This window comes from Vicugna pacos, unplaced genomic scaffold (assembly GCF_048564905.1).
Source record: "Vicugna pacos unplaced genomic scaffold, VicPac4 SAC-SAT, whole genome shotgun sequence".
In the NCBI taxonomy this organism is placed as follows: domain Eukaryota; kingdom Metazoa; phylum Chordata; class Mammalia; order Artiodactyla; family Camelidae; genus Vicugna; species Vicugna pacos.
In genome coordinates, this window is record NW_027328721.1 from 41,913,370 (window position 1) to 41,937,481 (window position 24,112).

Genomic DNA, 24,112 nt, shown 5'->3' on the forward strand with positions numbered 1-24,112 from the left:
ACCAGGAGGCGGCCCCGGCCCCAACCGAGGGTGGGGAGCGGGGCCACGCCTCGCTTACCGTCCCGACCCCTCCCCCACTGCTCAAGAGAGTGGCTCGGGACACACGACCACCGCAGGGGTTACCCGAGAGGACACGCTGGGGACGGGAAGCGATGCCACCGCTCGGCCTCGGGCACCTGAGGGACAACCTGGAGCGCTCCAGGGGCACCACAGAGGGCCAAGGCGAGACACGCTCGCACCCCGGCGAGGGGATACGTGGCGTGGCGGCGGGGGCAGCCCTCCCCCACCGCGGGGGAGGGCCGCTCGCGAGACAAGACGCCGAGCAGGCGAGGAGGCGAGAGGTGTCTGCCGCGTCACAAGACCCCGGCCCCGCCGACACCACGAGGCACGGGAGACCGAGGTCGGGCCGGAGTCCGCACCCCTTCCTTGCCCCCGCCACCCACGGGCGGTGGAGGAGAGGCGAGGGGCCCGCAGGCAGAACGAGAAGAGAGGCCACGTTCACCATGAACGTCCCGTCCCTCGTCTGGCGCGGCTTAGGCCCGGCCCGGGAGAGCATGACGTCACCACATCGGTCAGGTGAGCGAGCGAGCGAGCGAGCGAGCGAGCCATGGGGCAGGGAAGCCCCAGAGCCAGAAGGGAGGGCCCGGCGAGGACAACCACCAGAGGGGGGCCTGCTTCAGCCTCGCCAGGCGCCACCCACTCCTCGTTCCTCTACGAGGAGAGTGGCCAACGACCCCAGGCGGAGAATGCCTGACACGCGGCACGGAGCCTGGGAGGGTGGGGTCGTGCCGGCCACCACCGGGTGCCTGCGGCAGGGAGCGCACGGGGTAAAAGACCCACGCCGCCACCTCACCCCACCGCCCTCGGGCCACCAGAGACCGGAGGCGGCACCACGGGCCACGTCAGCCGGACGCACACACGAGAGCCGGCGCGCAGGCCCGAGCGGGCGGCTCAAGTGTCAGAAGCAGAGTCAGCTTCTACCAGGCCAGGGCTCACGCAGAGACAAAGCCCAAGAGCCCCACACGCGTCCGGAGACCCAACACTCGGTGACAGACACCGAGAAAGACCGTGTCAGCACCTATCTGCTGGCAGAAAATGCCCAACACGAAAGGAAAAATGACAGCGCCCGGAAACGGGTCGGGTCCACGATTTGCAGGGGGGGCCCCGGGACCTCGGTCCGGCCACCTGCCCCCAGCCCTACCCCCATAAATGGCAGCCCCGAAGCTCTCGGGGGCCATCTGATCGACCGGGGGGGGGAGGGGGAGGGGGAGGGGTTGAGGAGGAGCAGTGGGAATGGGAAGGGACGAGAGGGAGACGGGATCGGGCCGGGGACGCCCTGCCCGTTTCTCGCCCGCGTGGCCGGGGACTCGGGGAGATGCCACAGAGGCGCCTCCGAGGAGAGGGCCCCCCACGAGGGACCGCTCCCGAGCACCGGGCCGGGGAAAGCCTGCCTCCCCCACATCCCTCGCAGGACGCCCCCGTGCCGGTCCCCGAGTCCGGATGAAGTCTCGGTCCCTCAAATGCCACCGGAACCCACGCGGGCAGGCTTACGGGCCGGGGGGCGCCCTCCCTGGCCTCCCGCGCCAACAGGGGCCGGCCCAGCCACGTCTCCGGGTCCATCGGGACTCAGAAAACATTTCATCCAAGGAGGCGCCTCCGACGACCGGGAACCCCAGCGCGCCCGTCCCCGGCCTCACCGCACTGGGCCCGGGCCGCTCCTCGCCTCGGGAGCAGTCGTCCAAGGGACACAGACGAGGGCCGGACCACCTAGCCGCCGGCGGCCCGGGCGCGGGACACCCCGTCCCTTTCCCCCGCGGCGGCACGGCGCAGGCCGTGTCCGATCGGCTCGGGTCGGTCCCCGCGGCTGCAGGGGCACAGGCGGATGCTGGTCGACCAGGCCAGGCCACACGGCTTCCCCCTACACACGAGATCCCGGGAGCGCGGCGACAGTCACCCCCTCATCAGCCTGCGAGTCCAATCTGCGCCGAGAGCAGGACGCGCCCGCGGCTCAGCGCCACGGGGACTGTCACCGCCGGTGTCGCCAGCCTCCCCGAAGTCTGCCTCGGGCCCCGCCGCCGAGCCCCATCCCTTGCCGAGGTCGCCGACGCTCGGGAGAAGAGGGACGATCTCAAGAGCGGCAGCCAGATGGCGCCCGACAGCCGTCGCCAACGTCCCCGGAACCGATCCCGACCGCCGGCCGCCCAAACGCCCGAGACCGTCCCGGGCTGAGGCGCCGGGCGGCCGGCCGGCGCGACCCCGTGGCGTCCGCCTCGGAGCCCGCTCACCCTCGTCACGGCACGGCACGGCACGGCACGGCGGCATGAGGCGACGCGACGCGACGCGACCCACCCCGGCAGCAGATCAGGGCGGGGAGGACGGAGGGAGCCGGGGTTTGGCAAGACACGGCCGGCCGGCCGGGCGGCTGCCGCGAAGGGGACGCGCTCCCCACGCGATTCCCCGGGCGGGGGAGATCACACGGACACGCCGGCGGGTGGCCCAGAGCGACCAGGACGAGATCCCGGGTTCCCGGCGGCGGGGGGGGGGGTGGGAAGGGGAGGAGGGAAACAGGGAGGGAAGGCGGGGGCTGGCAAACCGAAACCAGGCGAGCGCTCCGAGAACAACGCAGGAATCGGCTTTGGAGTCCGTCCTCTCGAATGCAGGAGGTCTTTTGAAAGCAGACAGGCAAAGCCCAGAAGCTAGAAAAGAAAGGATGAAGACCGTCAACCCCATCGAAGTGGAAAGAAAAATCGATCTTGGCACAGATCACGACAAAGCCCAAAGACAACAAATGGGCGCGTGGGGAAAACGCACTCGCGGTCGGTCGTGAGAACACGGACGTCAGCACGGCTGACCACAACCACAGGGAGGAGGAGGAAAAACAAAAAAATGCGGGCGGCGGTTGGGGGGGGGGGGGCGAGTCGATAGCCACCCGCTCGGTAAATCGAGGTTCAGTGCATCTACACAGAACAACACTGTGCATGGGCATCCGCGTGTCTGTGTGTGCATGTGTGCCCGTGTCTGTGTCTGTGTGTGTGTGTCGGTGTGTGTGTTTGACACACAGTCACACGTGGACAAGGAAACTGTAGCCCCATGTGGAAAAAAAAAAAAAAACATGAAAACAAACGACAAAACCCACCACCAAAGGGAAATCAAGTTGTAGAACTTACTCTGGGGTTTTAACAAAAAACAACAACAACAACAAACAAACAAACAAACAAAAATGTAGAAAAAGCACCACCACAGCCCATCAGGGGTTCCTCTCCTAAACAGTCCAAGAACTCGGTCAACTCCACCTCCTAGAAGCCAACAAACCAATGATGAAACACGGGCAGGAGACCCAAACTGACTTTTTCAGTTTAAAAGAAAAAAAAAATTATTTTGTATCCAAATGGGGAAGGGGCGGGGGCGGGGGAGGATGGTGTGTAGAACTCAGCGGCAGAGTGCCTGTCCAGCACGCGCAAGGTCCAGGGTTCGATCTTCAGGACCTCCGTTCAAGTAAATAAGGAAGTCGGTGAGTCAGGCAATCACTAAGTCAGGCAACAAACCAGCAAAAGAAACGAATTACCTCCCCTCCCCGAATAAGCAAACAACAACCAAAAACAACAACAGCAACAAGAACAACAACAACAAAAAAAAGCCTAAATAAATAAATATATGTAAATAAGTAAGCAAGTAAATACATAAATAAGTAAACAAAAACAATTAAAAAAGGGGGAAAACGCACGCATTTCTGTTTTTAAGAGATATCCAGACAGGCCCAGAACCTGGAATCACGACAGCAAGTTCCAAAAACAAGCAGAAAGTGCCTGCTTCTGACGGAACATGTGATAGAGACCACCGTTCGATGGGGCCGGGTGGGCGGGCTGGCGGGCGGACACAGAGCTATGGACTCATACCTGACAGAATCCGCTCTCCGACAGAAGACAGAAGGCAACACGGAACAGGGGTTGGCGGTGGGGGCGAGGGGGAGAGGGCAAAACGGAGGTGGAGGAAAGCCATTAGGGAATACAGGACAGAAGTCCCTCAAAACATCCCACAGGAAACTCCTGGAAGACCCGGCAGTTCCACTAAGGGCCCGCGGATGGACGAATGGACAGTGTCACGTGGTCTGGAGAGACCTACACCTTGAGGGGATGATGTTAACCAAGTGACCTAAGTCCAAGAGGGATGTTGTCACTTCGAGGCAGAATCCCCAAGACAATACGCAGGAACACATGCAAGGAAGCTGAAACAGGCTCATGGATACCAAGAAGGAACAATGAGTGCAATGGGTGAGGGAGAGGAATAAGTACAAGCTTCCAGTTATCTCCAATTATTAAATACATTAATCACGGGTTGTCATGGACAGCAGGGCGAGTCGAGTCAATCCATACTATTGTCATGACGCTGTCCGGTGACGGATCCGTAACCAGACTCATCGCGGTGATCATCGTGGAACATGGAAGAATCCCGAATCGCTATGTTGGACACGTGAAAACTGACATCCTATTGTCAGGTCAATTATGAGAGAGAGTAGGAGAGAGAGAGAGAGAGAGAGAGAGAGAGAGAGAGAGAGAGAGAGAGAGAGAGAGACAGGGAGGGAGGGAGGGAGGGAGAGAGAGAGAGAGAGAGAAAATTCTCACTGTCTTCCCAAAAAAAAAAAAAAGAGTTCAAAAAGAGTTCAGTGAGATAAAGAGTGGATGTAGGTGAGGGCAATAGGTGGAGGAGCTGAAAACCACGACGGCGACACATGTGCAGCATCCCACACGGTGGCAGTGTGGTCCTATGCATGCTCAGCCGTCTCCTAGCCACCTCCAAGTTGACATCCAGGGTCATCCTTTTAGGTTTCGTGGCTGCACTTTCGTCTGTCTCGGGCAATACTCTCTCTTGATTTTCCATGGGGGAAGGGAGGTGGGGTGGCCGGGCGGGCCACACCACGACACACCGCGTCGCGCGTGACCTGGATAACAGATACACACCCGTCCACCACCCACGGGCTCCGAAATCTGTCACTGGTCACGACGCACACTTCCTCGGTCCTTTACGGAGCGATGGCGGACCGAACAGGCAGCGGCCAACTTTGCCGTGCACACAATGACACTTCATCCCTCGTGGAAACAAACTGATGACGAGACAGCATGGTCAGGGGGCGGGTGTCCTTTCAGGAAGACACAGTCATTGAAAGTCCTGCGCACGGGAACTGGGCCAAGGGAGATCTCTATCACCCTACCCAACCCCGATCCAAATTCTCATTCGGGCAGCTAAGGGTCAAGGTCAAAGTTTCTTTCTTCCCGGGGCGGGGGCGGGGGGGGGATCCTTTTGGGCCTCGATGGTTGTTCAGCTGGAGAGATCACCCTTGGGCTGCACATACATTTCGGGGTGGTCCATAGGGCTCCACGACAGTCCCGCCACCAGGCAGATGGTTCCACCTGATGAAACCGGTCTGGTCTTTCGTTCCAGGAAGACAAAGGTCCGTGGCCGAAGCCAACGAGAAACCCCGGGTGTGAGTCCGGAGCGCCACCACTCTGGAAGATGTCTAGGCGTCGGGCTCGAAGAGGCTCGGGCGGCCTGAAAAACGCATGCGGGTTCAGGTCCACTTTCCAAGCGGCCTCCACAGCAATGGGCAGGAGGAGGGTCTCGAGAGGGGACACGGCAGTGATCTCTCTCCAGCAGATGTCCAGCTGCTCAGTCCGGCTCGGCGGGGCTTCAGGGAAAGGGCGGCTTTGGTTCTCGAGGATGCCAAGTCCAAAGCGGGAGAACCATGGGCAACGGGAGTCGGAAGAGCGTTGGCCAACTATCGGAGAAAACTCGAAGCACGCGTGACGTGGCCCAGCGTATCAGTGGAAGGCAGGGCGGGGTGGGGAGGGGGAGGGTGGCGGGAAGCACGCAAAGATGATGACACAGAACCGCATTCTCATCTCTATCACGCTGTACGAGAGTTTCCACTGAGACATGCTCCCCTTCCCCTGGTCTCTCCAAGGACGCGCATTTCTACCAAAAATCACCCCCATTCAGACTTGTCAGCTGGCCAGATCAGCATGCTTCCACGAAATTCGGCCTGAAGATGGACAGAAGTCCATTAAGCATAGCCATCGCCCCTAGAGGCTCTCGGACACCCGCTCTGCTGGAACGTTTCCTAAGGACGGCAGACGAAGATGGTCTCCACATGCTTTCCAGGAGACGTTCCTCAGAACGAGACCGTGACTATTCCGGAGACCGTGACTATTCCGAAGCAAGCCCGAATCGGTCACAGCAAATGTTCACGAGGAAGTCACGGTGAACCATCTGGGACACAAGTGTTTCCCAACCGGTCCACGTACGGACACGATTTGGTCCTAGCCAGAAACAGACACTTTCTCCTCACAGCATCCTTTTGTTTTGTTTTGTTTTGTTTTGTTTTGTTTTATTTTATTTTATTTTATTTTACTTGTATGTATATATGTATGTATGCACATACGTATGTATGTATGTATGTACGTACGTACGTATGTAAGTAAGTAAGTATGTGTGTATTCCGGTCTGTCTGTCTGTCTGTCTGTCTGTCTGTCGGTCCATCCGTCCTCCGAAGGTATACCAGTCATGTCGGCCAACACACTTGACAGATCTCGAGTCTTTCCTATCAGAAGGATATCAAAGCACGTCCCCTTCGACTCATGGAGCCAGGAACGAACGCTTCCGTATCTCATCTTCTTTGGAAACGATCTAAACATTCCAGGGACGTCGCCAGACGCTCCAGTTGCAAGGGACCAAAAACTACGTGGAGGAGGCACCAATTTTTCAGAGACGGGCCGCCTCCCCCCCCCCCCAACACACACACTACCCCCCAGGACTGCTTGGGATGTGAACACTTCCTGAGACTTGAGACCGAGCCAGCCATCGCTCCCAGACTCTTTATTTTATTTTATTTTATTTTATTTTATTTTATTTTATTTTATTTTATTTTATTTTTCTGGCTGACACATTTCATGACAGAGGTAACCCACAGGAACTTCAAGGATTCGGGGTAAACCTAGGGAGGCAAAAAGTTTCACCTCGAACGCTGCTCATCACAATCAAGACATGGCTCTTTTCACGAGACCAATCCCTTGACATTTGGTTTTCTGGATGGAAGGATCTGTCCCAGATCATGTCAACCTGAAGGAAAACATTTGGGTTCCTTCCTGTTCGCATTCCCTGCCTGCATGTTCCCTTGAAAACCAGTTCCATAGAGCTCTTTCGTGAATGAACTCTGGCAAGTGTATCTGGAGGGAGAAACACGTCAGGCCTACAAGCCGGGGACGTACACACGTGCCTACATGCATACATGGGACTGGGCCCTTTCCAGATCCTTGGACGGCAGTACCATAGAAATGAGGATGGCTTCCACAAGACTCTCAGGCAAGCCAAGCTCTGTTGCGAAAGCGATAGCTTGTGCACAAAGGAGAAGGTGGCATGACGGGAGGGGGGGAAGGGGAGCACCAGCTCCCTGAGCAGCAGGGGCCACTTGCTTTTCTACCTAAAGGAAGGGCTTTGTCTCAGGATCACTGATCACTTCCACAAATCATCCAATATCTTGGCTCGGCCGCAGGCGCCTCCAGGGTGCAGAGCCATCGCCCCAGGCTCTGTGGGGAATAGAGAAGACTTCCGTGAGGGGAAAGAAATGCATGAGAATTTTCTGCAAGAAAGCTCAGGAACACATAATGTAAACATGGAGAGTTGAGCTTCCTGTCTTGTGACAACTAGGTCTGCTGGGTCATGTCACAGAGAGCAAGCGAATCCTTTATTCCCCTGAGCCTTTTTCTTTCTCTTTCTCTTTCTTTGTTCTTTTTTCCCTTTAGAGTGTGTGTGTGTGTGTGTGTGTGTGTGTGTGTGTGTGTGTGCGCGCGCGCGCGCGTGTGTGTGTGTCTGTCTGTCTGTGTGTGTCTGTGTATGTCTCTGAAACTCAGGTAATGCCCTGTCTCATACAGACGAGACCAGCAGATCGACATGACCAGAGACTTTGTAGCTTTCATTTAAAAACTATAGGTCACTCATGAGTCGGGTAGGACGGGTGCTGCGTCCAGCGCAGTTCGGGACCGTGTCTGAGGACGGGCGACGCAAGAATTAAGAAACAAAGAGACAAAGTAAAGAGCAAAAATGGGACCAGGGGACTCAAGGTCTCGTGGATCTAGAGTGCCAAAAGCCTGGTCGACAGCCTGTTTATTGGGAGTCTACGGCTCGGGGGGGGGGGGGGAAGATATGCGATCAAAGAGGTGGGGCTTTAGATATTTCATACCAGAAGCACGAAGTTCTGCTTGCTGGCTAACTGATTCATTTCAGGCCTAACCCTTCCAGGAACAATCACCCTCCTCCGGGGATGCAAAATTTCTAAGCGTATATCCTGTGATTGCCTCTGGGACATCTCGAGATAGCAAATATTTCCCCGGGGTTAAACCGCATGCTTTCCTGCCAGAACCAAGTTCTGTTAATGGCTGATCTGGCTTCCCATGACCGTCCATTGTTTTACCCTAAGGAAATATCTGCCATCCTTTGTGCCCTCACGGTCAATCTCAGGATTGCCCCTCACACAATTTCTTTAGCATCATGCATGTTCTAGGTCATCTACTGTGTAAAACATGAAAACAAAGCAAGCGTGTGCATTTTTAAGCAAGTTAAGTGTGAATGTAAGATTTTAAGCTCATGGAAATGTTGGTGCAGCTTGGTTTCTAGTTGCTTGTTTTCCAGCAGCTTGTTTCCCAGCAGACGCGTAGGACACTAGAGAACCCACTCACTTAGAAAGAACCGATGGGACGGGTAAGGTTTTTCGGCTCGGAGGGTGAAAGCTTTTAAACTCTGCGTGGAAAAAAAGACGTTTCAGATGTATATTTCTCCTTAAGAAGGCTGCGAATTAGAGTTTCGACGAGGGAGCCCTCGCAGCAGTGTGCACGTTTAAAAAGGCCTCCGCGTGCCCCCCCCCCCTTTTTTGTTTCTTCCATTTGGTTTCAGGTTCTACCTGATTCAGCCCCCTGGCCTCAGTCTCAGGCCATTGTGAGCTATGTAGACGTTTCTGACGTTGTCGAGACGGACAAGATAAGGACGGTTCCCCCAGAGAACAGGGCCGCTGCTTCTATGAGATCAAAAAGCTGACCTGCTCATCCAGCTCTATGTTTAGGAATTTGCTCCTTTCTGGGAAAGCGTAGAGCTCTGCGGTAGAGTGCGTGCTCAGCATGCACAAGGCCTTGGGCTCAGTCCCCACTACCACCACTGAAAACGTAGAATAAATCTAAATAATTACTTAAAACGTAGATAAAGACACCTAACGACCCGTCCCCCCTCCAAAAAGATAAAAACTTTTTGTTAAAAAAAATTTGTTTTTTAAATTAAAAAGACAGGAGGAGGAAGAGGACGAGGACGAGGATGAGGAGGAGAAATTAGCTTCTTTCCAACAAGGAGATTTCCAGGTCAAATGGAGAGCCAAATATTTCTATGTTCTAAGACTTCAGCTTTCCACGTATCCTGGTGTCAAAACGTCTGCACGGGTAAAGATTGTTCATCATTCTGTGCCTATGCACTTCCTGCATTTTGGAGTGTTCATCTGTCCTTTCTCTTAGGAATAGATGATCATCATAAACAGCAGTTCTGTTGATTAAACCCCCTTTTAAAATATCGTTGTTTCATGTTCACTAAAGTTACCTAATAATCACTTCACAATCTATGGAAGTCAAATCATTGTGCTGTACACCTGAAACTGATAGAGGGCTGTATGTCAAACCTATATCAATAAAACTGAAAAAAGAAAAGAAGAAGAAGAAGAAAAGAAAAGTCGGCTCGGGGCATCCGATAAAGGCCCTCTTTCTGAGCGCACAAGTCAACCTCGGGCCGATTCACCCTGACCCTGAAGAAGGGCAAAAATCACCCTCCACTCTATCTCCCGTTAGGTCCCGGACACTAGCCAGAGTTCCCCCTCCCTCAACCCCCACCCCGTTCTTGCGTCACACTGTGTGGGCTCAGGCACACAACCTATCGGTTTCCTTGAGCGTGTGGAATGAATATCGCCCGAAGGGAATTTCCTCTGTTGTCGTTTAAATAAGCTGACGTGTTAATCAGTGCTACGGAGGGACACATTCCCTTTGACCTGATCAACCAGAATGACATCCCAGGACCCAGGAATGTACAATATCATGGATTGGAAAGTATCTTAGAATTCAGAAATCATGGTGATGTGGGTCTGATGACCTAGCTGGCTCCATACAAACCAAGAGATGAAGGTGCCCAACGTTTTCACTCGATGCTGCCTAAGTTCTTGACAGTCACTTTAAAAAAGGAAAAGGAAAATTTGGATGGCACGCTTAGTTTTGATAATGCCCTCTGACTGCATGGTGAAACGCAAGGAAAAGCCGTGACGCTCGCCCACGGTATAGAGAGAAACGCAGAACCGTGTTTCTGGTAGCCTTCTTCACCGCTGCGCCAAGGCGGGAGCGACGGCTACCTCATGCAAAGGAGGAGAGGACGGGTTTCTCGGCCCCGTCACACAATGCCAGGCAGAAGAAACCTTCTCTGATGAGACATAAGCGTGTCAAAGCGCATCCCTGCGTCGAAGGCTTCGGTTTCCCGGGGAAGGGGGTCGAGCCGAGGGACCCAGGACCCCACGTCAGTCAGTCAGTCTTTCACTGGATTCACTGGCCTCGCTCTTACCCCTCAGCAATGGCCGCTCAGATTGCTCACGGGGGTCTTTACCTTCTGGCTTTAGGAAGGACTTTAAACTTCGGCTGAGGGGCAGACACCCAGAAGGGTTCTTTCAGTTCACCCCATCTTAGGGAATGCCATACCCAACACGTTGGTTTTCATCCCATCGTGGGCCTACCTACCGGAGAGTTTTGCTGCTTAAAAGTCCCCTGTGCTCCACCTATTCATCAACAACCCCCCCCGCCACAACACACACACACACACACACACACACACACACACACACACGCACGCGCGCACACTCACACACACACACACACACACAGAGAGAGAGAGAGAGAGAGAGAGAGAGAGAGAGAGAGAGAGAAAGAGAGAGAGAGAGACACAACCTTCACCCCCGCACACACACAACCCCACTCATCTTTTCACCCTCTCTGGGCTTTTGCCCTTTTGAGAATGAACGTCATCCAGAGCCGGTACCCTACAGGATGCCACCTTTTCAGATTGGCTCCTTTCAGGGAGTCATGTGCACGCAGAAACTGCCCCGCCTGTCTCCCACAGGTCTCTCGGCTCCACGGGCCCCTGGTTTCCTTTTTAGAGCCAAATCACATGCCGTGGCACGGACCTAGCCCGGGCTACGTGTCCCTTCACCTCTTGAAGGACGCGTCTGTCTCGGTCGCCTCCACGGTTCCGGCGGTGATGAAGCAAGCCCCTCCACCCCCCACCCCCACCCCGCCCGCCATCCAGGTCCGTCCGTCCGCGTTCAGGTTTCCGCGTGGACGGAGCCCCGAGGGCTAGGCCTCAGGGTGAGGGTGGTATGGCGGGTGGCGGGTGGCACACTGAAGGGTCCGAAATCCGGAGGATGCCGGCAAGGAAGGTCGCCAGGTCAAAGCCTTCCTTCCCTCCCTCCGTCTCCTTAGGGTGGATGGCTGGGCCCATGAATTCAGAGAGGACACGAGACACATGGTGTGAACCGAGATTCCCAAGCCAGGAGACCTGGTGGAGGGTAAAGAAACGAGCTTATTGGGGGGGGGGGGGCCGGGGGGGGATGGGGGGGGTTCTTAGGACTGCAGCCCAGGAGACACAGATGCAAGAAAGAAGCACTGGAAGTGTGTGTCACCAGACTACCCCACGGGGCAAGTGGAGAAGGGGAAACGAAAGAAAACACCACAAGAGCAAGGCGGGAACTTTGAAACGACAAGGCTGCAGCTAGCAGCTGCTGGCAGATTTGTTTTTGAAACCGGTTGGTGGCGCCCTTGAGCTTGATACAGTTCTGACCACTCATGCCCCCCCTCCCCCCATGGATGCCGGTGTCGGGACCCAGGGGAGGCCACCCCAAACATGTATGTGCCTCCGTGGCACACGGATAGGTTAGAAATGAGAGTGACCGAAGAAGCCGAGGGGCCGGCCAGCAGACGCAAGAGGGACCGGACCCTCAGACTCTTCTTTCTGTCTCCCTGAAAGCGGGAAATCAATCACTTCCGTGGAGGGTGCCCTCCCTGCATCTGGACTTAGGAAATCACCCTGATCTCCCACTGAGAGCCTTCAGGCCCCGGAAGCCTAGAGAAAACCAACCAACCTCGTGACTTCTTTCAGGGGCTTCCCCCCCAAAACCCAAACTCCGTCTCGATTCTTCACAGACGGGTCACCCAAAACCAAAGTCTCTCAGCCCGGTCCATTTCGCACAAAGGGCTGATTTCTTGTCCTAAAACGGAGAAAGGCTGCCTGCTTCGGGGACACATGAGTGCTTGAATGAAAGACAGGAGGTTCCCTGTCGCTCCTGCTCAACGATCCGTCTGGGGTCCATTTTTGGATCAGTCCAGCCCAGAGGACTCAAGATGTGTAGAGGGAGGGGACAACGTGCCCCTCCCCGAAACAAGACTATGTCTGTAACCAAGTTCCTCCCACTGGCCGTCCAGCTCCATTTTGGATGACTGAATCCTGGTTCACCTCATTTGGCTGTTTTGTTTTGTTTCGTTGTGTTTGTTCTTGTTTTTGTTTTTTGATTAATAGACTTTATTTCCTAGAGCAGTTTCAGGCTCACAGCAGAATTGAGCAGAAAATACAGAGAGTTCTCACACAGCCCTCCCCACCCACACATATATCCTCCCCTCCCCTCAACATCCCTCATCAGTGTGGCCTATTTGGTCAAACTGATGGTCCGACATGGACACGCTATTATCAATCAAAGTCCATAGTTTACATGACGGTTCACTCTTGATGTCGTACGTTCTATGGGTTTTGACAAATGCATAATGACATGTAGCCACCACTATGGTATCCGACGGAATAATTTCATCGCCTTAAAAAAATCCCACACGCTGTATCTGTTCATTCCTCCTTCCCTCCCTCTCCCCAAACCCCTGGATACCACGATCTTTTTATTGTTTCTAGAGCTTTGCCTTTTCCAGGATGTCCTTTGGTTGGAATTGTCCAGTTGGTAACATTTTCAGACCGGTTTCTTTGATTTAGTAAGATGTCTTCTAAGTTTCTTCCATGTCTTTCATGGCTTGATAGCTAATTTCCTTGTCTTTCTTTCTTTTTTATTCATGTATTTATTTTTTAATTTTTTACTGCACACATATTTTTTAATTTACATATACGTACTGTTCATTGTTTCCAGGAAGGTTTAGCGCTTTAGCTTTTTAAACTTACATAGTTATCAAAGGAATAAAGCCAACCGCAAAATAAGGATGAATTCAAAAAGATACACACACCCTGCTATTAACAGCAACATCATTTATAATGGCCAAGATACGGAAGCATCCTAAGTGCACATCAATATTTGAATAGATAAAAAGAGGGGACACACACACACACACACACACACACACACACACACACACACATATACACACACGGAATGGAATACAATTCACCCGTAAGAAAGAAGGATATTTTGCCATTTGTGGCCTTTCCTTTCCTTTTTTTTTTTTTTTTTTTTTCCCCTCCTCCACTTTAAAAACCAGAATTTTATAACTGGGATAAACACTTCCATTGCGTCAAAAACAGTAAAATGCCTAGAAATAAACTTAATCGAGGAGGTTACCTATACTCCAGAATCTGAAATGACACAAAGAAATGGAAAGCTGTCTTGTGCTCTTGCATTGGCAGAATCAATACTATCAAAATGGCCACACTACCCAAAGCAATCCGCAGGTTCCGTGCAACCCCTGTCAAAATACTCACGACATTCCTCACAGAACTAGAACAAACAATTTCAAAATGTATAAGGAACAACGGAAGACCCTAAACAGGCAAAGCCATCTTTTGTAGGTCTCCTCTCTCTCTCTCTCTCCCTCTCTCTCTCTCTCTTTCTCTCTCTCTCCCCCCTCCCTCCCTCCCTTTCTCTGTCATGTTTTTGTTCTCTTTTCTTAGGGTTTGATGACTTGAGACGATCCTTTAACATTCCTTGTAAAGCCGGCTTGATGGTGCTGAAATCTTGTAGCTTTCGTTTATCTGTGAAGCTTTTGATTTCTCCCTCAAATCTGAACGAGAGCCTTGCTGAGTAGAGTATTCTTGGCTGTCACTTTTCCCCTTTCATCACTTTAAATATGTTGTGCCACCCACTTCTGGCCTGTAGAGTTTCTGCTGAAAAATCAGCTGATAACCTTACGGGAGTTCCCTTGTATGTTATTTGTTGCTTTTCTCTCGCTCATTTTAATATTTTCTCCTTACCCTTAATTTTGGTCAATTTGATGATGATGTGTCTCGGTGTGTTCCCGTATGGTACTCTCGGCACTTCCACCTCATTTGGTTATTTAAAGGATCTTCAGTCTGTTCAATTCATAGGAGAGAACTTCCACACGTATTTCTTCTCAGTTTTATGAAACAAAGAAGGACCCAGAAAACTGGCAAAACATAAATGCTCTTCTATTGGGTTGAGCAAAGACAGGCCCTGGCCGGGGAGGGGGGGGGGGTGTAGATGTATGTTATGTCCTGATTCCAGGAAGGAAAGGGGCCGGGGTCAGCGTGCCCTTCTTTCTGGGGTATCTGTCTGTTCGCTTTTGGTGTTCGGCTGGTTTGGTTATTTCGGCTTTCTGTTTGGTTCCTTTCACAGATCCAGTGGCTCAAAGCAGCATTCTGATTTTCTTTTCTCCTGGGGTTTGGTTTTTGATAGGTAGAGGGACAGGGCCCACGCAGGGGTGGGGGTGGGGGTGGGGGTCACTGCGGCAGAGAAAGGGAGGCGGCTATGGTGAAATCATCGAGCTGAGGGGATTTCTACGAGAGGGACTCTCCGAAGTGAATGGGGTCCAAGGAGATCATCAGGGTTTCTGTGTGCTCGGTTGGTTTTGTTCGTGCGTGTGTTTGTTTTTTCTGGACGAGGCCAAAGAACTCCTCGGGTGGAGGTGCGTGTCCGAAGGGTCTGACAGGATGGGAGGATGCGGGGCGAGTCAGTCCATGTGCCCAGAAAGAGAGAGAACCTGTCATAGCTGAGACTCAGGCCTTTTTTGGACCTAGGCCCAGAGAGCAGTTCGGCTCCGAGCATTCACGGAGAAGTTCGTCGCCACCTCAGTCGTGTCCCCCACCCCCGCCCTCCCCCACGCCTCGGCCCCCAGTGAAGGAGGAATCATGAAGTGGCCGCACTTAGGCTAAGCCAATTTTGGGCTTTATGCTTACTGCTTGCTTTTAGAACGATCAGCAAACTCGACTGACCAGACACCGCTCCCAGCCCCAGGCCCACTGTTCAAAGCAGCTAAAGTTGTCGATTCTAACTGTTTGATTGGACCTTCCTCTGATCGTTCAAATTGACAATCATGTTTGACGTCTGAGTCTTTCCCCAGGAAGGGAGTCACGGGAGGATAAGCTCAGGAGAACGACCAGCCCCCTCCCACCCCCCCACCCCGAGTTCCTCCGTGGCGCTGGTGCCGCCGGGTGAGTCTGACCAGAGAAAGAAGGTCACGGGCTGATGACCTACTAGACCACCAGGAGGTCCCATGTTACCAGACACTCATCCAGATTTAGGAGGAAGTTTTATCAGAGACCCTTGTTGATCATGAGCACCTTTTATGCTCCCGCCTGTTGTGATTCCCTTTCATGCTCCAACCTGTTCGTCCACAGAAGCATGAAACCCCAACCCCAAGACGGGTTCACAGTTTGGAAGGCACTACTAGCCTGCTGTGAGTCCCCTTTGCCCAGCAAAGCAATCAAGCTGCCTCTTTTCTTCTAAACTCTAAGACCCTGTCTCTGGGTTATTTGGCTCGTCAGGGACGGGGTTGGGGGGGGCGATCTTTCGGCAACACCCGCACAAGTTTCCCTGAGTGGCAGGAACCAGCGTGGCCCTCAGGCCTCAGCCCCGCAGGCAGGCAGGCAGGCAGGCAGGCAGAGCTGGAGCGACCGTTGGTCCCGCCCCCGCCCGCGCACCCCCCCCCCGCCCCCCGCCGCTGCTTCCGCCGCCGCCGCCGCCGCCGCCGCCGCCACTGCCGCCGCCGCCCAGGCCTCCTCCACCGATCGGTCCCAAATCGGGTCCTAAATCGACTGGACTGTCTCCTGGAAGCGGGGGCGGGGACGTCAGGAGGATCCATTCGGCAGGGCCTCGTTCAATCGCTTCATTCAAATGCAGAAAGCTCTGTGCTCAGGTCAGAGCCTTTGACTTGGCCTCCGGCTCCTCTCCGTTGAACGGCTTTTGTTTTTTGGTTTCAATTTCCCCACCCTTAGGCCACCCCGTCCCAACTGCACGGAGGGAGGCGGGAGGGAGGGGGAGAATCTCGCCTGGTCTCAGGCCAAAGGAGTCCCCTCCTTTTCCTAACCTGGGTAAACCCCACTAAACCGTTTGAGAATCATGGAAGGGCATGGAAGCAGACCTCTGACTTGATAGATTCCTCTGGGATGGGAGACTTTAAAAAAAAAAAAAATTCTTTTTCCCCTGCTTCCAGGGAGGCAGAAAGGAGGGACAGAGTGTTCCTCTTGCCTCGGGCAGTTCTTTCTTTGTTTGTTTCTTTCTTTTGTTAAATCATGCTTTTTTTTTTTTTCCTTCCTTTTTTTCCTTCCAGTTTTATTGAGACAGAGTTGACATACAGCAGTGTATACTTTGGGGGGCGGGCGGGGAGAGGAATTCGATTTTATGCATTTATTTTTGACCGGAGGTACTGGGGATTTAACCCAAGACCTTGTGCTTGCTTGCTAAGCACACACTCTACCACTGACCTATACCCTCCCCCTTGGCCACTTGTGAAGTCCCTTTCATTCAGCATAATCCATCGGGCACATTTTGGGGCAGCCTACTCTGGACCCCAACATTTCCCTATTCTGTAACTTCCCTGGAAGTTTTACACATTAAAAGCTGGGCTGTTGACTGTGCGTGTGCGTGTGCGTGTGCGTCCGTGCATGCGTGCGGTCTGGGGGCAGGAGGGAGGGAATGGTTTCCTAGGGGGCCTGCGTTTCATGGACCCAGTTTCTTAGTTCTGAGAACAGGTCTGTTCAAGGAAACTGTTGCCGTTGTAGTATCTCGTCTCAGGAGGCGGTGGTGTCGATGGGCTTCTGAAGCTAGGCCTAGGGAGCAAGCAGTCAGGTATCGCCTAAGAGGCACTTGTGTGGACAACCAAAGTACAGCACAAAGGTGAATCGTCGGAGCAGATGAGAAACCAGATTCAGGGCCGGGAGTAGGGGGTCAGTCTGGTAGGAGATTTCCACACATCGGGGTCATCGAAACGGCTCGAGCAGTTTGAAATGCCTCTGATGATGTCCTGGGGTGTTCGGCTCAACTCTCTGAGCGGCTCCCCCGAAAACAGGCCCGAGGATGGTTTGCACAGGAGCTGTTGTGGCCATTTCTCTGACGTTTACCTCCCGTTGTCCAGCTTCAGTCTGCAAGGCTTCAGGAGACGGAGCGTTTTCGTACTCAATGATGCCAAGGCAAAAGGGTGAGAGAAAATGGGAAACATTCGTGGAGAGGGTCCTAGGCAGATAGTGGACGCAACTAGAAGACCTTCAGTCTCCGGGCTGGCTTTCAGGTTGAGACAAAAACCCTAAGGAAAGCGCTTGCTGCCACAGGACATAGACTAACATGGGAACCATCCAGAGAAGATCAGCACGGCCCCTGAACGTGGACGACACACGCCCATGCGTGAAGCGTTCCATAGTTTTAGTGAAGTCAGTCACCCAGGGAAAGACAGATATCCTATGCCATCACTTCTAGGTGGGATCTGAAAGTAAGTCAAGACACCCATCCATACATAAATAACTCCATTTTAAAAAGACTCCAAGGAACCTATTTACAAAACAGAAACAGACTGGACTCGCAGACATGGAAAAGAAACCGATGGTTAACACAGGGGACAGGGTAGGGTGGAGGAACGGGGTAAGGCGGAGGGATAAATCAGGAGTTTGGGATTAGCAGATATAAACCACCCTATACAAACCTGGTACACAAGTAGGTCCTACTGTCTAGCACAGGGAACTATGTTCAATAGCTTGTAATAACCTATCCTGAAAAAGTATACGTGTGTGTGTGTGTGTGTGTGTGTGTGTGTGTGTGTGTGTGAATAAGTGAATCACTATGCCGTACGTCATAAATGAACACAACATTGTAAGTCAACTATACTTCCATTGACAGAGAGTTCCTACAATAAGCAGGCAGACAGACCGACAGACCGTCAGACAGACAGACAGGCAGGCAGACAGACAGACACACACACACACACACACACACACACACACACACACACACTGTCTGTCTGTCTGCCTGTCTGTCTGTCTGTCTCTCTCTCTCTCTCTCTCTCTTTCTCTGTCTGTCTGTCTATCTGTCTGTCTCTCTTCTAAGGGTGGAGAAGAGTTTGCTGAGCTATTTCGGGGGCCCTCTCATCCTAGTTCCTATCTCCAAGTTGGTTCAAAGTCCAAAAGGCCGTCAAGCACTTAGTCAGATAGGTCCCTCGAAGAATACCTCCCACATCACGATGACAGACTTCTTAGGCCAGCCGAGAAGGTCCTTCAGTTCTGTGCCCATCTTGGCTCTAAGTTGATGTCAGTCCTCCAGGATCCAAGAAAGCCACGTTGGAAAACAAGTGGTGATTTTGATGGGACAGAAGATCAGTCATTTGGGGGGCGAAGGGTGGGGTAGGGAGAGATACCAGCCTGTCTGTCTGTCTGTTTTCATCCAGTGTGGGAGCCTTCCCAAAGAGATAACTCGAGAAGAGAGAAACGGGGAGTTGACAAAGAACACGTGCGGTGGCGTGCCCTCCCCCCACCCCAGGAGAAGGCCAAGCCAGAAGTCCCTCCGGATGGCGGGCTCTGGACTCCGGCTTCCAGGGGAAGCGATATTTTTTCCTCCCCATTTCAGGCCCGGAAGAAGAGGGAGAGGCAGAGTGTCCTTCTCGGGCATCCGTTGTTTCTGAAGCACGCTTGTTGCCGAAAGATCGGCCCCCGTCCCCGATGAGCCCAAGAATCCAGAGACAAGGTCTTGGAGCTTAGAAGAAAAGAGGTCATTTTATCGCTCTGCCGGGCAAAGGGGATTCACAGCAGGCTAGCGTCTTCAAAACTGTGTACCCACCTTGGGGATGGAGTGGGTGGGGTGGTTCTAGAGCCATAGCTCAAACAATCAAGCATCGATCACCATCCACAGAATCGTTTTCTCATCAGAAGACTCAGCATGGTGTCACGATGCCTCCCAGGTGACCCATTCTATAGAGGCTGGCAGTTAGATCTCATTATCTCATAAGCACTCAAGGTGTGGCCTTCTTGGTCACTCAGGCTATTTTGTCAGGTCAGTAGTCCCGTGACCGACCTTCTCCTCGGAGAAGGACTCAGAGACCCAGCACGATGATGACTTGCAATGACTGAAATACAGTAGAAACAGTAAGATCGATAGCTTCCAGTTTCAACAACGGGCCTGGAACCGTGAGCAGCAACCGGTCAGTCAGAAGAGTCGACCGTTTTAAGGGCGAGCATAAGAAACCGAATGACACCCCCCCCAAGCAAATGAATGAATGAATGAATGACCTAATGATCCTCCCCTCCTCTCCCCTCCCCCCCCCCGCCCAAAAACGAAGCAATCCGTTAGCCTAATTCCGGCCATTTTATTCATCCTCCTTCACCCTGAAGCCCCAGTCAGCCACGTGCCACAGTGGTCTGTTTTCCGGTTTCCTCCACCACCCCAACCCCCACCAACGACCACCCCGCCAACATCCCCCCATGCCCAACCACCGCCCCAAGCGCGGGACTGGACGGGGGTGCTGGGGGCTGAGGGGGCGGCGATGGCGGCTTGAGGTGAGGGTGGGGAGTGTTCCGCCCAGATCGTATAGGAAGCTCAAACACAGCTGCAGTACGAGACGAGATGGTAGATTTCTGTGAGTCCTCCCTCCTCTTAAAATCCTTCCTAAGGAGGAGACAGACAGAAAGAGAAACATCACCCTCACTCCCAACGCCTCCTGTGCCCTCGTTGCACCCCAAAACAACAACAAGAAAAACAAAAACAAACACAACCACAAATAACTCGCTATCCCTGGGGAAGAAGGTTTCGATGGCATGGGGATATCATTCTAAACTTCATTCCCTCTTCATCACATTTCATGGAAACCGATTGCAATCTATGAGGCCCTGTGAAGGTAGGGGTTGGGGGGGTAGGGAGGAGGGAGGGAAGGGAAGGGGGGGAGAGAGAGAGAGAGAGAGAGAGAGCAGAGGAGAGGAGGGATAAAAGGGGAGAGGACAGGAAAGGAGAGGAGGGAAAAGAGGGGAGGGAAGGGGAAGCGAGAGGAGGCGAGGGGAGAGGAGAGGAGTGGAGGAGAGGGGAGAAGAGAGGAGCGGAGGGGTGAGGGGGGAAGGGAGGGGAGAACAGGGAAGAGGAGAGGAGGGGAGAGGAGAGGAAAGAGAGACAAGGGAGACAGACAGAAAGGCACACACACACACACACACACACACACACACACACACACACACACACACACAGAATAGCGAAATGGAGAGAGAGACAGAGAGAGACAGACAGACAGACAGACACGGATCTAGGTCCGGGAGACTACACATGGGTATTCTTCTGAGTGATTTTATGTGTTTTCTCAATCGCCACCTATGGAGATAAAAGTCGCTCCCATAAGATGAAGGGAGTCCTTCTGCCACCGCCCCCGGCCCCGCCCTCCAGCACCGCTTGTGTTTGTCAGGGATTCCAAGCCAAAGCACGTGGAGGAGTGGGAGAGCTTCCTGGCGGCCCAAGGGGGAGGAAAGTCCGGCAGCATGAGAGAGGTAGTTGGCACGGGGAAGCTGGAGGCAGGCTGACGAGAAGATGGGTGAGGGGGCAGGGAGGAGGGTTTCCCAAGTTGGAGAGCCAAGACGAGGGAGGGGAGCCGTCGGTGGTCGCGTTCTGACCCCGACCCCGACCCAGACTGGAGCGGATCCCTGAAAGGAGGCGGTTCGGGCTCTCCTGCCGAGAACGCCCCTCTCTTCCTCTTTGTGCAGAAACACCTTCCGCGGACCGAGAAAGTCCATCCCGAGACCCTCGTCGGAAGAGTCCTTTCCAGACCCATCACGATCCTCCTGGGCCAAGGGGTCCAGGGGATGGGGCGGGGCCTCCATTCGATCCGTCTTCCGTCCGTCCATCCATCCGCAAGATCTTGAATATCCATGTAGGATTCCGGATGGTAGCAGTTTTCCAGGATCCTCCAGATCCTTGTAAGACCTCTCCTGGCAGATTCGACCCCTAGGTCGTACCGCGCAGCACAGGGCACTAGATTCAGTCCCTCGGGACGAGGGTTCCTGAAAAAGACCAGGAAAAAGAAGAACACAATCACTATGGTGTGCACCAGCCAGAAACCAGCACAACCTCGTCACTCTAACAGACTTGCCAAAGGCGGGGTGGGGAGAGAAAGTCATAGGATGGCTACCATCCCTCCCACCCCCACCCCACACGCCAAGCCCCCCAGCCCATCGTCATCCCTGCTCCCCCTCCTCCTCCCCCTCCCCTCCATCGACGCCCGCCTCCCGCTTGTACCCCACTCCTCCGAACCCAGCACCACCCACCTCGGCCTGGACGTGCTCGGCTCGGCTCGGCTCGGCTCGGCCCGGCCCGGCCCGGCCCGGCCCGGCCGTCCGGCCGACTTCTTCGCAGTGTCTAAAATAGCGCCCGGCCGACAGGCAGGTGGCACACGGCACCCGGCAGGGGAGCGAGCGGGACGGTTCGGGATCTCTGGGCGGCGGGGACACGCGGCCGGACAACCAGGAGCACGGACGGCCTGGCGTGCGTTTCTCCGCTCGGGGGGCCTCGACCAGGGACTGTGGTACGGGGAACGGGGACGGACACACACACACACACACACACACACACACACACACACACACACACACACCCCCACCCACCCCTTCACCCCCACCCCCACCCCCACCTCCACCTCTGACAGCTTTCATTTGTTTTCGGCCGACCGTCCCTCGATGAGGTACAAGTGCCGGGGCTGGGGCTGGGGCTGGGGCTGGGGGGGTGGAGTTCCTCCCTCCACAACGACCCCACACGGGCTCTGTTCCAGTCACCCGAGTCCTCTTCCAAGTGAGACCACAGGCCTCCATCACCCGGCGTGAGCACTCGGGGGAAAAAGTCACCATCCTCATCGCTCCGCTCCACCTCTACATGTGAAGAACAGTTCCCAGCCCACGCCACTCAACCCCACCCCACGCCCCGATGCCACCCACCGCAGTGGAGAGAAACGAGACGAATCCACAGACGTCCATCCATCCGATGAAGAAACGGACGGCCCCATTCCAAGGAAGCATAGATATCTAGTCAGGAGATTCATCGAGTACTATGGAGGCGGTGGGAAAGGGGGGGGGGGTGTTGCGGTGGGGAGGGCCTAGAGATCCAGCAGTACAGCCCGTGCTTAGCATGCAAAAAATAAAGGCCCAGGGTTCAATCCCCAGCACCTACTCTTCAAAAATAACCCGCGGAGAAGCAAGACGGCGGAGTAGAAGGACACTCGTAGCTCACCCTCTCCCACAAATACACCAAAACTCACATCGACGGACCCACTCGGCCAATCAGAGCACCTGCGGAACTCCGACAGAACACCGCCCTCTTCGAAAGACAAAGACGCCCAAAATCTGGTAGGAGAAAAGGAGAAAAGAAAGAGTAAAAAGCAAAACAGTGCGGGAGGGACCGGTCCCGCGGGGAGGGAGCGGCAGAGGAGGAATAGGGCTCGTTCGCCAAAACTGCCCCTCTCCAACGGAGAGGCCGACGGGACGGAGGGGGCGCCCCCGAGCCTCAGATCTACCCAGAGCACCCCTTGACCGACCGATCCAAGTGAAAGGGGCACAGAGGGTCCCCGCGACACCCAGCCCGAGTCGCAGGCCGGCAGCCAGGGGCCGGGACAGGCCGCACGAGCCGGGCGGAGGACCGGGGCGGCGGCCGGGAGGGGATACAGAGCAGAACAACCCGCCCCCCCCCCATACATGACGGGAAAAGAAAGGCAAAGCAACACGGCCGGTGTGCCCTGGGGGGAGGGGCGCCGTAGCCTCCGTCTCCTCAGATCCGCGGCGCCATCACCGGCGCTTCTCGCGAGAAGAGAGGCGGGACGCAGCCACAGCCGCCATAGCCTCTGGCGTGCAGCATGCGGGCGGGGGCGGGGCCGAGACTCGAATCCGCACCCGGGGGCTCCGCAGCCTTCTAGGCAGGACTGAGATTCGTTTACAGCCCGAGGCAGATAGGATATTTCTGCCCCGGTACCTCAGAGAACTCGCGCCACCATGACTAAGAAGGAGCCGAGTTTTGGGACGCAGCTAGGGGCGGGGCGGTTCCACGGTCTTCCCCGAGCCCACCTACGGAGAGGAGCGCCGCCGACCCGAGTCGGAGCACACAGCCGCACGGAGCAGCGGAACGACCGGGGCCGGGAGAGGGCGGGCGGCCAGCCAGCCACCCTCCTTCCCGGGAGGAACGCAGCATCCGACCGCGGTGCCGGGAACACGTCCCCCCCCCCCCTTTTTTTTTTCCTTTTCCTTTCTCTTTTTTAATCTCTCTTCTATCGGTTTTACCTTCTGTTACCTTTTTAACCTTGACTTTTGAACAGTCGTCTACGTTGACGGTTTTAATCCCTTTTAAATGTTTCCTTGAAAATCTTCTTCTTATTATTATTTTTAAACATCCACCCCCTTTCCTTTTTCTCTTCTCTTGGTTTAGATCTCCTGTTATTGATTATTTACAGGTTTCAGATATCGTTTCTCGATCTTTTTTCTCCTTTTTATTAAGGTTATTAAAAGACGTCTCAACTCGATCGCTCTTCTGCTTCCACTTACTCTTCTATTATTGATTACACAGTGTCTTCAAACCTTTTCTTTCTCCCTCCTTTTCAAATCCTGTGTTTTATCTCTTGTTAAAGTCTGTTCTATTTCCGATTACCTTTTAAAAATTTACTTTTGAAACAATTGTGTTTTATTTTCTGATCTTTTCTATTTTTTAAAGGCTTTTAGAAGACGTCTCACCTCGATCGCTCTTCTGCTTCCACTTGCTCTTCTATTATTGCTTGTACACTCTTTTCAAACCTTTTTTTCCTCCATTCTTTTAAAATCCGGCTCCCCCACC

The 24,112-nt window shown here is 54.2% G+C and overlaps 1 non-coding gene across 1 annotated transcript; it reads left to right on the forward strand.

Annotated features, from left to right (window-relative positions):
- The first annotated feature begins 17,599 nt into the window (after positions 1–17,599).
- LOC140692275 (U6 spliceosomal RNA) lies at positions 17,600–17,706 on the forward strand. The gene has a single exon (XR_012067845.1). It is a non-coding gene; the product is annotated as a U6 spliceosomal RNA (small nuclear RNA).
- The last annotated feature ends 6,406 nt before the right edge of the window (positions 17,707–24,112 follow it).